Here is a 16,031-nt window from a genome sequence, read left to right on the forward strand (position 1 = left end):
ATCAGACTGGGTGTTTTCATTTCGCCTCCCAGCAGACTGAGGTTCCCTGGGATAGGAGGGATGTGGGATTGTGGGTGAGAGGTGGGGGCTCTCAGCAGCCCTTCAGATCTTTTCACCTGGGAGAAGGAAACACAAATACTATCCCTCTGAGACGGCCAGCTCAGCCTGGCCTGGCAAGTGCCCTGACCTGGGGTCCTGTCTTGGGTATCTAGTGCTGCTATAACAGAAATATCACAAATGGATGGCTTCAACAAAGCGAAATATATTCTCTCACAGTCTTATAGGCTGGAAGTCCAAATTCAGGGCATCAGCTCCAGGGAAAGCTTTCTCTTTCTGTTGGCTCTGGTAGAAGGTCCTTGTCATCAATCTTCTCCTGGTCTAGGAGCTTCTTAGTGCAGGGACCATAGGTCCAAAGGATACGCTGGTCTTCTGGCACTACTTTCTTGGTCGTATGAGGCCCCCCATGTCTCTCTGCTTGCTTCTCTCCTTTATATCTCAAGAGAGATTGGCTCAAGACACAATCCAATCTTGTAGACTGAGTCCTGCCTCATTACCATAACTGCCGCTAATCCCATCTCATTGATATCATAGAGGTAGGATTTACAACACACAGGAAGATCACATCAGATGACGAAATGGTAGTCACACAATATGGCTGCCAAATTGATACACGTTATTTTGGGGGGATACAACTCAATCCATGACAGGTCCCTACTGTGGAGGGAGAGGAGGAAGGGAGGAGAAACACCCTTTACCGAGTACCTGCTGTGTGCCAGGCCCTGGTCTAGGGATTCTACATGCATTATCTGCCTGTGGTAGAATCACCCTTCCTGCTATGCAGACAGGGGAAACTGGGGTTAAAGTGCTCCAGAGACTTTTCCGAAGTGAATGAGTAGAAGCTCATGAATGAGTGGAAAAGCTGGGATTTGGCCTCCAGTCTTTCTGAACCGGGCTCACGCTGCCTCCTTTCCCTGACACGAGCCTGTGATTGCATGGCCTTGAACAAGTTGCCTAAACTCTTTAAAGCCTCTTATCTGTGAAGTGGTTATATTGATAAAGCCTATGTTACATGATGAACTAAGATGACACATGTTAAGTGCCTGTTACATAGTAAGTGTATAGAAGATGTTAGATAGTGTCATTGTTTATGTAAAGACTGGAAGACACGCACCCCTGCCCCCAGTTTAAGGGAAAATCCCCCAGTCTGAAGGAGAGACTAGATAAAGTGGCAGAAATCACCCCATCCCATAAATTCACTAGGGTCACGAGAATGGGGAGGGTGGTAAGGAATGGACCACAAGCTGGACCAGCCATCCTGTCCCTTCTGGCCTGGGGTGGGAGCAGAAATCCAGGAGTCCTCTTGTGCCTCTACCCCTAGATATCCCCTGCACACAAGTCCTTAGCTCTGAGCTGCAGCCCCACATCCTGGTGAACCCTATGGCAGACTTCATGGGGCATGGCAAGGACTGGACTCTCAGCCTCTTCCAACACTACCTCATCCCTCGCCGGAGTAGCTGCAGCGGCAAGGAGGATCTGGAGCTCAGCAAGAACGTCCTCCACAGCCTCAGGTGGGCTGAGGCTGGTGCTGCTCCCACACAGGGACACAGCACCTCCAAGCTTGCTGTCTGTCCTCTTCCTGCATCTTCACAACCACCCTGCCACTGCCATCTGATGTCATGGTCCCCACAGTTTAGAAGAGGAAACTGAGGTTCAGAGATAGGGAAGGCCTTGCCCGCTAGTCGCACTTGGAGGACCCAGCCTATTAGAAGGTGGGGTTGGCTGGCTCAGCCCCAATCTTTTGCCTTATCTTATTTCCAGGCTTCAGTCCCCATCCCAACTCCCATCTTCTTCTTGGCAGGACCAGAGAGGGTATGTCTTCCCCAAGGTCACCCAGCAAAGCAACAGACAAGTGGGGGGCTCAGAGCTTCCAGCCTCATCATGTTGCCGAATACCCTGTTACTTGGAGTTTATTTTATAAATATCTGCATTTCCCACTGGACCCTTGAGGGCCTAGCCCAGAGCTAGCATCTCTCCATTTTGTTGATTAAATAAGACTAAAACATGTTTATTGAGTATTTACAATGAGTATTATTTACAAGTATTATTTACGCTTCAACATAAAGAAGACAATCCTCACAACTGGACCAATAAGCAACATCACAATAAACAGAGAAAAGATTAAAGTTAATTAAGGGTTTCATTTTACTTGGATCCACAATCAACACCCATGGAAGCAGGAGTCAAGAAATCAAAAGAGGTATTGCATTGGGCAAATCTGCTGCAAAAGACCTCTTTAAAGTGTTGAAAAGTAAAGATGTCACCTTGAAGACTAAGGTGTACCTGACCCAAGCCATGAAGTTTTCAGTTGCTTCATATGTGTGTGAAAGCTGGACCATGTATAAGGAAGACCAAAGAAAAATTGACCTTTGACTCATGACATTGGCAAAGAATATTGAATATACCACGGACTGCCAAAAGAATGACCAAATCTACCATGGAAGAAGTACAACGAGAATGCTCCTCAGAAGCAAGGATGGCGAGACTGTGTCTCATATACTTTGGACATATTATGAAGAGAGATCACTCCCTGGAGAAGGATATCATGCTTGGTAAAGTAGAGGTTCAGTGAAAAAGAGGAAGACCCTCAATGAGATGGATTGACAGTGGCTGGAACAATAGTTTCAATGATTGTGAGGATGACGCAAGACCAGGCAGTGTTTCGTTCTGCTGTGCATAGGGTTGCTGTGAGTCGGAACTGACTCGAGGGCACCTAGCAACAACAACAACATTATTTACAAATATTTACATACATTTGAAGCCCTAGTGGCACAGTGGTTAAGCAGTCAGCTGCTAACCAAAAGGTTGGCAGTTCAAATCTATCAGCTGCTCCTTGGAAACCCTATGGGTTAGTTTAACTCTGTCCTATAGGGTCACTATGAGTCCGAATTGACTCGACAGCAGCGGGTCAGGTTATGTACAATAGCCCAGTTAGTTCTCACCATTATTAATCATGGGGTACTCTTACCCCCATTTTACAGGTGGAGAAATCGAGACGTAGGATAACACAGCTGGGCACATGGCACATAGTAGATGCTCCTGACTTTTACTCTGTTCTGGTTGAATGAAAGGATGGATCAGCTAAGGGGGGGGTGGGAGTGAGGTGGTCAAGGTCATAGATGCCAACCTTTCTCTCATTCATTTTCATTAACTCCCACAGTCATGTCCACCACACCTTTCACCTGATCTCCAAACATTTAATGGACCAGCCAATCCCAGGAAACTGGCAGCCCTGTGTAGCCAGCTGAGATCCTCCAAGACAGGTAAAGGCAGCCCTTTCCTGCCAAGCAGCTGGCCAGCATGTCTCTGCCTGAGAACCTGGACTGGAGACTCTACGGTGAGGGTCCACCCACAAGCCCCTGAAACCATCAATGGGTTTCAGGAAAGAGGTGGCCCAGCTGCTCCCTCAGAGATCCTAGGGAACTGAGAAGAGACTCATTCTTCATCATAGCAAGCATGATTTCATTTAGACTCCAGCAGGAACTTACTGATAAGAGATGGGGAAGAAGCCTAAAATTCCTTACCAGAGTCAGGAAATGACACAGTGGTCCCCGCGGGGAGCTCCATGGACAGGGCCCTGGGAAAGGAGAAAGTCATGGTTCCCACCATGGTTCCCACCATGGTTCCCACCATGGTTCCCACAGTTCCTGCACAGAGGAACGATTGTCTAATGGAAGAAACATGAGAAGAGACATGTCATATTCTCAGGTAAATAGCTGAATGTAAAGGCCACTTGGAGAGGAGAATAGAGCTGGGAGAGAACTAACCGGAGGGACCCTGAGAGAAGGAGCCCATATGGTCCCATGGGAGGTATTCCTAGAGGAGGAAGGTAGAGAGGAGTAAGAAGATGTCTCAGGGAAAGAAAGGGAAGTCACACTTATTGAGCCTTCACTGTGTGCCATTAGCGTCTCATTTCGTTCATTCATTCAACATTTGTTGAAGCCCTACTATGATCCAGGCTCTGTCCTAGGGTCTGAAGATACAGCTGTGAACAAGTTAGACACAGTCCCTACACTCTTGAGACTTAGAAGTGTGTTACGGATTGAGTTGTGTCCCCCCCCAAATTCATGTCAACTTAGCTAGGGCATGATTCCCAGTACTGTGTGGCTGTCCTCCATTTTGTGATCTGATGCAATTATGTGTTATAAATCCTAGCCTCTATGCCTGTGGTGGAAACCCTGGTGGTGTAGTGGGTTAAGAGCTACGGCTGCTAACCAAAAGGTTGGCAGTTCAAATCCACCAGGCACTCCTTGGAAACTCTATGGGGCAGTTCTACTCTGCCCTATAGGGTCCCTGTGAGTTGGAATCCACTCGACAGCAATGGGTTTGGTTATGCCTGTGGTTATGGTCCCATCTGGGAGTGAGTTCTCCATTATGTAAATGAGGCATGATTAGGTTATATTAATGAGGATTGGGGTGGAATGTACCACCCTTGCTTGAGTCACACCTTTTATAAAAGATAAAAGGAGAGAGAATTGAGCAGAGAGGAAGGGCCTCATTACAACCAAGAAAGAAGAGCTGGGAGCTGAGCACATCCTTTGGACCCAAAGGTCCTGCACTAAGAAGCTCCTAGACCGGGGTAAGATTGATGACAAGGACCTACCCCCAGTGCTGACAGGGAGAGAAAGCATTCCCCTGGAGCTGGCCCTGAATTTGGACTTCTAGCCTCCTAAACTTGAGAGAAAAAATTTGTGGTATTTCTGTTATAGCAGCCCTAGATAACTAAGAGAAAGTGGGTGGAGATAATCAACAGATCTATGTCAGGCATGATACATGCTTTAAAGAAAAGCAGAACAGGGAAGGGGATACAGAGCATTGGGAATCAGGGGTCCAGAGCTGCTTTTTTTCAGGTCACGGAAGGCCTCTCTTCAGAGATGACATTTGAGCAGAGACCTGAATGAAATGAGGGAACAGTCAGTGCAAAGGCCCTGAGACGGGAGTATGCCTGGCAGGCTCTAGAGACAGCAGGGAGGCTTGTGGGGCTGAAACAGAGTGTGTGAGGGGGAGGGGGGTGTTCATATGCTGGTAGGCCTTACCAGCCACAGTAAGGATATTCGATATTGTTATAAACGTGATAGAAATCACTGAGGGTTTTTGAACAGGAGAGCAATATGGTTTATGTTTTAAAATAATTTTAATTTTTGGATAAAACATTCATATGATTCAAAAAGAAAAACATAAAAAGCTGAAAAAATGCCAAGGACCTGCAAAGTCTTGCTCCCATCTCTGTCCCCATCTCCTTATTCCCTCTCCTCCACCAGTCACATTTATTAGTTTCTTGGTTGTCCTTCTAAGATGTCTTTATATAAATGTATACATATATTTATTCAGCACTTGTTGTGTGTCAAACCTTGTTCTAAAAGGTTAACTCATTTAATCCTTATGACCTAACCCTGTGAGGTAACTCTGATTTACCCTATTTTAAAGATAAGGAAACTAGGGCACACAGAGGTTCAATAACTTGCCTAAGATTGCACAGGCTCTTAGTAGTACAACCTGTTTTTAAACTTAAGCTAGGTGGTCTGGCTCCAGAATCTGTGCTTTTAATCAATGGTTATACTGCCACCCAGTAAGAATATGAATATATAATTTTCCTGCAAGAGATGGAATACCATATGTGCAGCTCTGCACCTTGCTTTTTAAACTTAATATCCTTTTCAGACTGTCTTAGTTATCTAGTGCTGCTGTAACAAAAATACCACAAGTGTATGGCTTCAGCAAACAAAAGTTTATTCTCTCACAGTCTAGTAGGCTAGAAGTCTGCATTCAGGGTGCCGCTCCAGGGGAAGGCATTCTCTCTCTGTTGGCTCCGGGGGAAGGTCCTTGTCATCAGTCTTCCCCTGGACTAGGAGCTTCTCCGCACAGGAGCCTTGGGTTGGAAGGACCCATTCTGCTCCTGGTTGCTGCTTTCTTGGTGGTATGAGGTCCCCATGTCTCTCTGCTCGCTTCTCTTTTTTATACCTCAAAGGAGATTGGCTTAAGACACATTGTAATCTTGTAGAGCTCATCAACATAACTGCCATTAATCCATCTCATTAACATCATAATGATGGGATTTAGAACAGATAGGAAAATCACATCAGATGACAAAATGGTGGATGATGACACAATACTCGGAATCACAGCCTAGCCAAATCTGATACACATAGTTTTGGGGAACACAATTCAATCCATGATACAGACCTTTCCCTATTAGGACACACTGATCTTCATTACTTTTCCTAGCTGCATGGTATTCCATTATAGAAATGGACTGTGCTATATCTAACCTAGCCCCCAACTAATGGACTGTCAGGTTGTTTCCAGTCTTCTGCTATTGCAAACAGTGCTGCAGAGAATAACTCATTCCTCACTTGTACAAGTATACCTGAAGGATAAACTCCCAGAAGGAGAATATTTGGCTGCATTTGTCATTTTGATCAATTTTGCCAAAACACCCTTTTTGGGATGTGTACCAATTAATATTCACACCAGCATGTCTGAGAGGGCTGTTTTCTTACAGAATTGCCCACAGAGTATGTTACTAAACTTTTGGATTTTTTTGCCAAACTGATAATGGTGTCCCAGTGTAGTTTTTTTTATTTACATTCCTTTTGAGTTTGTACTTCTTTTCATAAGTTTAAAAGCCATTTGTATTACTTTTCTAGGAACTGTCAGTTCATATTCTGTGCCTATGCTGGTCCGTGTTATGGATTGAATTGTGTCCCCCCAAAATGTGTGTCTTCTTGGCTAGGCCGTGATTTCCAGTATTGTGTGGTTGTCCCCCATTTTGTGATCTGATGTATTTATTCTATGCATTTTAAATTGTCTTTGATCTTAATGAGGCAGGATTAAAGACAGTTATGTTAATGAGGCAGGACACAATCTACAGGATTATTTTAAGTCACTCTCTTGAGGTATGATAGAAGCCAAGCAGAGAGGCAAGGGATCTCATGCCACGATGAATGAAGAACCAGGAGTGGAGCAAGTCTCTGGACCCCGGGTCACTGCGCTGAGAAGCTCCTGGACCAGGGAAAGATTGATGACAAGGACCCTCCACCAGAGCTGATAGAGAAAGCCTTCCCCTGGAGCTGGCAGCCTGAATTCAGACTTCTAGCCTCCTAGACTGTGAGAGAATAAATTTCTTTGTTAAAGCCAGGTACTTGTGGCATTTTTGTCATAGCAGCACTAGATAACTAAGACACTCCCTTTAATGAAGTTTCTAAGAATAACTTATTAGAGAAAATTCTTTGCCTGTGATCTGATTTGAAAATATTTCTCCCAAATTTGTCATTAGTTGACTGTATTAATCTTTTTTTTTTATGGTTTTTGGATTTTTGAGTCATGGTTAGACTTATTCCCAGTATGAGATTATAAATCCTCCCATATTTTCCTCTTGCGCTTTTATAGTTCCTTTCTTTTTACATCTAAGTCTTTGATCCATTTGGAGCTCATCCTGGTGCTAATTTTTTTCTTCCTCTGGTTCACTACCTAGCTGTCCCAACACCATTTATTAGAGTCCATCCTCTCCTACTTTGAGATGCCACCTTTATCAAATACACAATTCCTGTCTGCAGTTCTACTCTGACACACGAGGTCGCCATGAGTCAGAATCAACTCAGCGGCACCTGGTGGTGGTGGTGGTGGCAGCATGTAACTGGGTCTCTCTGCGGACGTCCTGTTCTAGTCCCTGGATCCGTTGGTCTATCCCTTCACCCACATCAAGTTGTCTCACTTACTGAGGTCTGAAATATCATCTAGCAGTAGTCGGAAGGAGCCCTGGTGGTGCTGTGGTGAAGAGACTGGCTGCTAACCAAAAGGTTGGCCAGCCACTCCTTGGAAACCCTATGGGGACAGTTCTACTCTGTCCTATGGGGTCGCTATGAGTTGGGATCGACTTGATGGCAATGGGTTAGGTTTTTGGGTTTTAGTAGTCATAGCATTGCCTTTTTTTTTTTTTTTTTCACATGTACAATTCAGTGACATTGATTATAGTATTCAAGTTATTCCCTCCTTCCCTCTCCCCCCAAGTTTTTCTGGTGTTCTTTTCCCTCTTTCTCTTTTTCCCGTGATGGGAAACCTCAGGATATCTGCTCGTGGGACTTACATTCTTATAAGGGAGGAGACAATAAATAATTACAGGTCATTTGGTAGGTGCTAAGGAAAAAATTAAAGCTGGATAGAGGGGAAGAAGGGAACTAGGAAGTAGTATTCAGACGGGCAGCCAGGGAAGGCCTTGGATGAGGTTGGAGACACCTGAGTGAACAAGGGAGGCTACGTAGACACCTGGGGGAAGACATTGCTGTCAGGACCAAGGGCAAGTGCAAAGGCCTGAGGCAGGAGCACATCTGCATGTTGAAAACAGCCAGAATGGAGTGATCAGAGGGGAGAGTGGGAGGCGATGAGGTAGATCATGCAGGGCCTTGTAGGTCACAGCAAGGACGCTGGCTTTTCCTCTGAGACAGGGAACCAGGGGAGGGGATGAGTAGAAGAGTGACATGTTCTGACCTCCGTTTTAACAGGACTGCCCAGACTGCATGTGGAAGGCCGACTGTGGGGGTGAGGGCAGCAACAGGGAGCACAATAGGATTTGGGTGGGTGAATGAATGGTAACTTGGTTTCCTTGTCCATCTCCCCACAGAACTGTGAGCTTCATCTGCAAGGACAGGCACTGAGCTTATGCAGCTCTATATGCCAAGGGCCAGGGACAGGGTGGGCATCAATAAACATTTGTGGAAGGAAATAGGGAAGACAGACTAGGCAGGAGTGGCCCCATGCCCTGGGAAATGGCTCCTCAAAGGCCACAGACAGTAGAGGGAGCAGACATGGCAAGAGAGCTGGTTCTCTAACAGGGACCCCCTCCAAGGAGAGAGGGGCTAAGGCTGGGGGAGCTGGACCTGCCCTACCCAGGAGCTGTGACCCTATCAAGGACCAGGCTGTTTGTGGTTTGTGGTGGAGTTTTACCACCACAGAGACCCTGGAGGAGGCTCTGTCCTCAAGGGTGAGTTGGTCTGGAGGAGAGAAGAGCAACTTTCCCCGAGTCCTGGCACACTGAGGCCCTGCGAAGCAACAATTGTCCATTTTACAGACAACTGGGCCCTCTGCAGTTTCAGGGAGTGACCAGGCGCAAGAGGAAGGATGGCTCCCAGCATTCAGCTAGCCCTTTGACCGTGCCCAGGCATAGCTGCTGAGGCCTCACGGGGCACGACACCCACTTGTGGGAAACAGAAGCCATGAGACCCACGGTACTCCTGACACTGCGGGCAGAATGGGCCTGGGAACGAGGCAGGTAGGTAAGAGGTGCCAAGCTGAGGGACAGAGGAAAGAGGTGAGGCTTTGAAGTCAGGCCCGGCTTTGCCACTGCCTTGCTGTGTGACTCAGCAAGTAGCATCCATCTGGAACCTTGGTCTGTGCATCTGTAAAATGCAAACAGCATCTGTCTCTTGCCTTACAGGGCTGGCATGGGGGCTGAATGACGCAGCAGAAGTTCAACACTTCCTGAAAGTGCTTCCTTCCTAGACTCCTCTCAGCCTGATTGGGGAGCTGGTATCCCTGTCCCAGCAGGAGTTCACCTGGGCAAAGGAGAATATGGACTGTGAGGTTGCCTCAAATTCCAGGCCTGTGAGGGGATCCAGGCCAGGAGGGATCTGACTATTGGGACCTACAGGCCCTACCAAGTCTAGGTGAGCCTGCATATGCCCTCAGGGCAGGCAGGTGGGCCTGGCTGTGCATCAAGCAGCTGTACCTCAGGCAAGGCTTTTGCCTTCTTTGGGCCTCAGCCCCAGGAATCTCTGGGGCATTGGTTGGGGGCGGGTAGGAATTGAAGGCCTTCAAACAGGCAGATAGGGCAGGCTTCAGGAGTAATGAGCTGCCTTTGGCGGTAGGTAAGCAGAGACTAGCCAAGCACTGGGCAGAGCTTCACTCACTCCGTCACTTGTTCATTCGTTAAACTCCTATGGAAAACCTACTTTGTGTAGGGCACACAGTGACAAACAAGTCATCCTTGCCCTCCTGTAACTTACATTCTAATAGAGAAGAGAAACATGATTGGCAAGAAAGTAGGGGCTGGTCCACAGGGGCTGAAGCAAGAAGGGGAGTGGCTGAGGGGAGTGAGGTCAGGAGTTACTTACCAGCCCCATCTGGACAGGCACCAATTTTAGGGATTAGGATGGTCACGGGTGAGGAGTTAGCCAGATGAAAGGTGAGGAGGTGGAGCAGACCTTGTTCCAGCAGAGGGAACCATGTGTGGTGTACGCTAACATCTGAATGATTGGAAAGAGCTGAAAGAAGTTGGTCTGGCTAGAGCCAGGGAGGGCATAGGGAAGGGGGCTTGGCTGAGCCTAGAGACTGAGCATGGTCTCGTGGGTCTTGATAAGTGGCCTAAGCGGCATAGGGAGCCACAGAAGGGTTTTAAGCAGGAGAGTGATTCAACCTGGGTAGGAACATCACAGAAGGTTGTGTGAGCTCTCTTGAAGGTCCCTGCACACCCTAAGACCACGTACAATCCCTGAGGAGCCCAGGCCTTTTAGGCACCACCTCATTAGAGCCACCTCAGGGAGGATGAGGAAGCTCATTTGTCAGAGGAACCTCAGAGAAGTGATGATGTAGAGGACCCAGGGCTGGGGGTGGCAAGGTTGTGGGGAAAGTAGATGAGGAAAAAGGCACTTGGCTGGATACCAGGAAGCCAAGCTGGGTCTCAGCTGTCATGGACTCCATGACTCGAGAAGTCTTAGTTTGTAAGGACCTCAGGGCTGGAAGGACAATTCTCTAATTAGGGATGAAGGAAGCTAGGCTCCCAAAGGTTAAATGAATTGCTCAGGCCACAGAGCAAGTCAGTTGGCAGTGTCAGGGCCAGGGAAAAAGTAATGACTATTTACCAAGCACCTAACATCTCCAAGCCCAGGACTGGGGACTAACTACATCACGTCATTTAATGCAGGGTACCATTTCATTCTACAGGTGAGTAGCCTGAGACCCGGAAGGCAAGACTCTTGTTCAGGGTCACACAGAGAGGATTAGAAACCAGGTCTGCAGTTCCGCATCCCGCGGCTCCTCTGGGACTGAGACTGGGGTTGGGGGAAAAGCGGAGAGTGCCCAGGAGTGTGTGGGAGGGTGGGGCTGTGTTTCTGGGACTTTCCTCGCTGAGGTCAGCGACCTCGAAATAGCCTTTGTGGGGTGATCTGCTGAGCGCCCCCGAGGCCGGGTCACACCCTTTCTGCCCCTCCCACCGCGGGCACAGGCAGCCGCAGAGCGTCCCCTCCGCTGGCCTAGAACTGCTTGTGCCACGTGAACCGCTCGGTGCCCACCCTCTGCCTCGCTGGCTGGTGAACTTGCTCTCGGATGATGCCGACAAGCTGAAGCTGGTGCTGCAGCTGCATGGCCCCGTGGCTGTCTACGCCGACGCCTCACGACGCTCCTTCGCCTTCCATTCCCAGGGCTTCTGCTCTGACAGCAGCTGCAGAGAGTCTGGCCAGGGCTGCCCCGCGCTCGCCAATCAGAAGGCGAGGCTGGCTCCGGGCACGCCTCCTTCCGTGACGTCACCCAACCGGCCCCGGAAGCCCCGCCCCGTGGCCTTGTTTGGGAAAGGCGGAGAGGGGCGTTTCTCCAGGGCTGGAAAAAAGTCGTGTGTGAGCCGCGAGGTTGAGAAAACACTGCCTCGTCAGCGCTCGCGTTATAACATAAGCCCTGAAAAGTACAGGTAGGGAGAACAGATTCTTAATTTTAAAATGTGTTTATTAATGCAGTGACTCACTCATTCATCCATCTGTCCATCTCTCATTAGCAATAGATCTCAAACTTGTCTCTCATTGAGATAACCTAGAGATTTTTTTAAAAACTCCACAGTCCAGGCTGCACCCCAGACCGATGAAATCACAATCTCTAAGGTGAGACCCAGCCATCAGTATTTTTTGAAGGTAGGTAATTCCGTAGTGCAGACAAGTTTGAGAACGACTGTGGTAGAGAGAAAAAGGAGGGTTCTTTCAAGGAGGTGGTCAGGGAGGGCTCCTCTGAGCAGGTGACATTTGAGCAGAGCCTGAAGAGTGAAGAAGGAGCCATCATTAGAAAGTCAAGAGGAAAATCCTTTGGGTAGGTGTCTGGCCTGGGTGCCTGCATAGCCTGGAGGTGCCCTTGCCCGAAGTGGGGAAAAGTGAGGCAGGGATGGGCTTGGGTTGGTGGTTCCAAGAGAATGAGTGAGTGAGTGATGATGGCTGAGCGAAGACCCTCTTCCCATCCAGAGGTCAGCAGCTAGAGCAGCTGGACCGCATTGTGTTCCTGGTGGTGTATGCCTGCTGGAAGATTACCCTATTGGCTCATCAAGAACTCACTGTCGCTGCTGTGCGGCACCAGTGGCTACATCCTCGTGTCTGCCAAAAACACCTGTGGCATCACCACGGCCACCTACCGCATTCTACTGCCACCTGTAGCTGGGCAGCCCTCAGCAGACATCCTGCCTTTCACCAAGACTTCCCATCCCCCCACCCACACCTACCTCTTGAGAGAAGCAGGCAAGTGCTATTCACTGGCCAAACACAGGTGAGTCAGAGGCCCAGGCAGGGTCAGAGATCTAGTCAGAGTCACACAGCAAGACTGAATCATGGTGGGCCCCAAACCAAGCCCCTGTCTCTGCCCAGGGCTGTTTTCAGGAGGCCTTCCTGTCCCTGACCCCTGACCCCTTGCTTCTGGCCCTGGTGGGTAGATCTGGTTGTCCAGTGGATGCAGGTATGGGTGGATGGGGGATGGGCACCACACTGGACAAGGAAATGTGTGTGAAGACAACAAAAGCAGTAGAAATGCACCAGTTTGGGTTTTGTGATTACTCATCACGGCTGGGCTGGCATTTCCTTTGATAGTGGCTTCAGGGAAAAGTCAATTCAGTAAATACATCCTGGGAGAATGATTGGGGACAAGGTCTCCTGTGAGGCCATTCCACATACAGCTAAGTAAGCAGTGGGCCCTTGCCAACCACTGGCTGGGGACGGGTCACCTCTCTGGGGCTGGTGTTTGGAGGTAGGAACTTGGAGATGGACTCTCGGGGCTAGAAACTTGAGGCAAGTACTTGGGCTAGGTTCTGGAGCTGGGTTATGTGGCTGAGTACTTGGACTGGGTTACTTGGGGCTGGGTGCTTGGGCCTGCTTCTTTGACTAACCAAGTCTCCATTTCTTTAGTGGCCTTATACAGATGAGCCTGCCTGCCCCTAACCTGACTCTCCTCTCTATGGCTTCACAGTGCGTGGGAAAGATGTGACCCTGCCTGTCTGAGCTGTCTGTTTCATGGAGACACCAGAGGGAAGGGAAAGAGAAGGCTCCTCTTGGTCTCTCCATCAGGCCTTCCTGAGTGCTAACCCCCCCAAGCTAAGAAGCCCGAGCTCCCCAATCCTCTGCGCCTTTCCCCAAGCCATCTGCTTAAAGGAAGTGGCTTCCCAGTTCCTCACAGGAAGCCACAAGCATCCTCTGCCTCACCTCCTACCAGCTGCTATTGACCCAGGCCCTCTATTGGCCCAGGTCCTTTTCCAGACTGGACCTAGGAATACTCTGTTCCCAGCTCCATCCTCTGCTGCTCAGCCAAGAAAAGGTGTATATGGAGTCCTTCTCATTTCCTTTAAACCCCTGTGGCTCAGGCTGTGGGTAAGATCTGATCACAGAGGCCCTCGAGTGCCATGCTCAGGAGCTTGGTGATCCCAGAGCTGTAGGACTGAGTATCTGGAAGGGAGAGGAGAGAACAGACCTTGCATGGATCCCCAGGATGGACCCCTCCTGAGAGCTCCTGGAGTGTCAGCTGCAGAGCAGAGGTGGTGTCTGATTCATCTCAGCCTCTGGAGTCAATCCTGGGGCCTGCCCCAGGGAGCGGGCTGCTGGTAATTATGGAGGGGCTCTTGAATGGGAAGATTCCAGGATGAAGCTGTACTGCCACCAGGTGACCACACTTGTATGTAGCATTAAGGGATGTGGGAGCCACTGCAGGGAAGGGATGTGAGTGGAGTTTCAAGGGTATGAGAGTGGAGAAGCCCTTAAAGAATAAGGAAAATCTCTAGATAAATGGAAGATGCTTATTAAAGAGAAACAAAAAACCAAACCCAGTACTGTCAAGTCGATTCGGACTCATAGCAACTCTATAGGACAGAGTAGAACTGCCTGATAGAGTTTCCAAGGAGTGCCTGGCGGATTTGAACTGCCACCTCTTGGTTAGCAGCTGTAGCACTTAAGCACTACACCACAGGGTTTCCCACTTAAAAAGAAAGGTACTCCTCAAATGAACATTTGGGAAATACATTCTGGGTCTGTGTGAGAATACAACTTCTCCCCTGCCCCATTTTACAGATGAAGAAACTGAGGTCCAGAGATGATGACAGAGGATCTCAACATTTTAGAGCCAGTCAGCCACAGAGATGGGATCTATTTCTGGACTTGTCCTAGGGTATAGTCCCAGAATGCAGAGCCACCCGCCTAGTTTCTAGCCACCCTTATTTGTGACCAAACATGGCATCTCCCAGTGTCGTTACCCACCTTAATCACCAAACTTGGCACCACAGTGTGGCTTTTGGCTGCTTCCAAAAATAAAATCCACCCTCAGAGGGCTGGGATCTGACACAGCTGAGGGGATTCAGAAGCCTGCACTCCAAGCTCAGCAGTCGTCTTAGAGCAGGAAGGGCCCAGAGGCTACGATGCCCTCTCCTCGTTTTACAAATGAGAAAACTGGACTCTGAGAGGGCTACCAGCTTTCCCCAGGTGACCCAACGTTGGACTCAGCTATGTGTCTCTGAAAGTCCATGGAGTACCTGTTGGCATTAGTTCTGTTCGGTGACCATCATCCTGCCTCATTCTTTGTGAATGGGATGATGTGGTCTGTGCAGGCTGACAAGGGTGGGTGGAAGGAGATGGAAGGTAAGGAGGTATGACAAGGAGGGAGCAGGGAGATCATGGATATTTGGGCGGTCTACTGTGTTGTGCACTGAGAGTTCCAAGTGGGTGGGAACTGGATCTCTTCCACTGCACAGTGCCTGGCACAGACCAGTGCCCAGTAAATGGCTGCAGAAAGAAGATAAAGAGTTATCCTGCACAGGTCCAAAGGGAGGCCACACCTCTGTGGGAGGTCCCGTCTCCCCTCCAGGGACTGGTCCTTTCCGGTATCATTCATCCTGAGAATTGCAGAGGCCTCAGATCTCAAACCCTGGGGGCATAGCTGCCCACCTCTTGATGCCCCTCAAGGGAATCAGATGCCAGGGTGTATGCTCCTGTGTTGTTAGCTGCTGTCAAGTCAATTCTGACTCATGGCAATCCCATATGTGCAGAGCAGAACTGCTCCGTACGGTTTTCAAGGCTGTGACCTTTTGGAAGCAGATCACCAGGCCTGTCTTCTGAGGAATCTCTGGGTGGGTTCAAACCACGAACCTTTTGGCTAATAGTTGAGCGCATAACTGTTTGCACTACCCAGGGACTCCATGCTTCTGGGTGGGGGCCCTAATTTGGTGTCCACCCTTTGGAGATAGGCCAGGAAGAACAGGGCCTTTGAGCCCCAGAGAGCAAGGCCTGGCTCCAAAGTTGAATTATCGAATTCTTGCATGTTATTTGGCTATTTTCTCTTTATTTTATGCAAGTCCTTAATAATAACAACTAACATTGAATTATTGAATGCTTACTATGTGCCAGGCAGGCAGCACGCTAAACCCTTTTCATTCATTATCTAATCTCATAACAACAACAGCTAGGCAGTAGGTACTATTATTATCTCAGTTTACAGAGGAGGAAACCGAGTCACAGAGAGATGAAGAAAAAGCTTCCCTAAGGGCACATAGCTAGGAGGTGACAGAGAAGGACACGAACCCAGGTCTGTGGGATTCCAGAGAATTCTTGACTGTTATGCTCCACTGCCTTATCTGAGAATCCCAGCCTTGTCTGTGCTAAAGAACATTAAGAAAAGGGTTAGGAGCCTGTGTCTGCTTGGGCCACAGTGTTAAAGGGGATGCATGGCCTCCTCTTCCCCATAGGCCTGCTCAA

The 16,031-nt window shown here is 48.9% G+C and overlaps 2 protein-coding genes across 10 annotated transcripts in view; one reads left to right on the forward strand and one right to left on the reverse strand.

Moving 5' to 3' along the window:
• LOC126072784 (interferon alpha-inducible protein 6-like) overlaps positions 1-16,031 on the reverse strand; it is an 88,585-nt gene that overhangs the window by 67,408 nt on the left and 5,146 nt on the right. The window lies entirely within an intron of this gene.
• The window catches only part of FAM76A (family with sequence similarity 76 member A), a 99,660-nt gene that overhangs the window by 24,261 nt on the left and 59,368 nt on the right, over positions 1-16,031 (forward strand). For 2 of the 9 annotated variants that reach the window (XR_007516572.1, XR_007516578.1), the window contains 4 exons: positions 3,218-3,765; positions 9,491-9,719; positions 10,996-11,734; positions 11,881-12,570. The exons of 1 other annotated variant lie outside the window; for it this stretch is intronic. The gene's annotated coding sequence lies outside the window, so the exon portion shown is untranslated. Of the gene's footprint in view, positions 1-3,217; positions 3,766-9,143; positions 9,330-9,490; positions 9,720-10,995; positions 11,735-11,880; positions 12,571-16,031 lie in introns of all 9 variants that reach the window. 6 more of the 9 variants (XR_007516576.1, XR_007516579.1, XR_007516573.1 and 3 more) reach the window with 5 other exon arrangements.

This window comes from Elephas maximus, chromosome 3, assembly GCF_024166365.1.
Source record: "Elephas maximus indicus isolate mEleMax1 chromosome 3, mEleMax1 primary haplotype, whole genome shotgun sequence".
Taxonomy (NCBI): Eukaryota; Metazoa; Chordata; class Mammalia; order Proboscidea; family Elephantidae; genus Elephas; species Elephas maximus.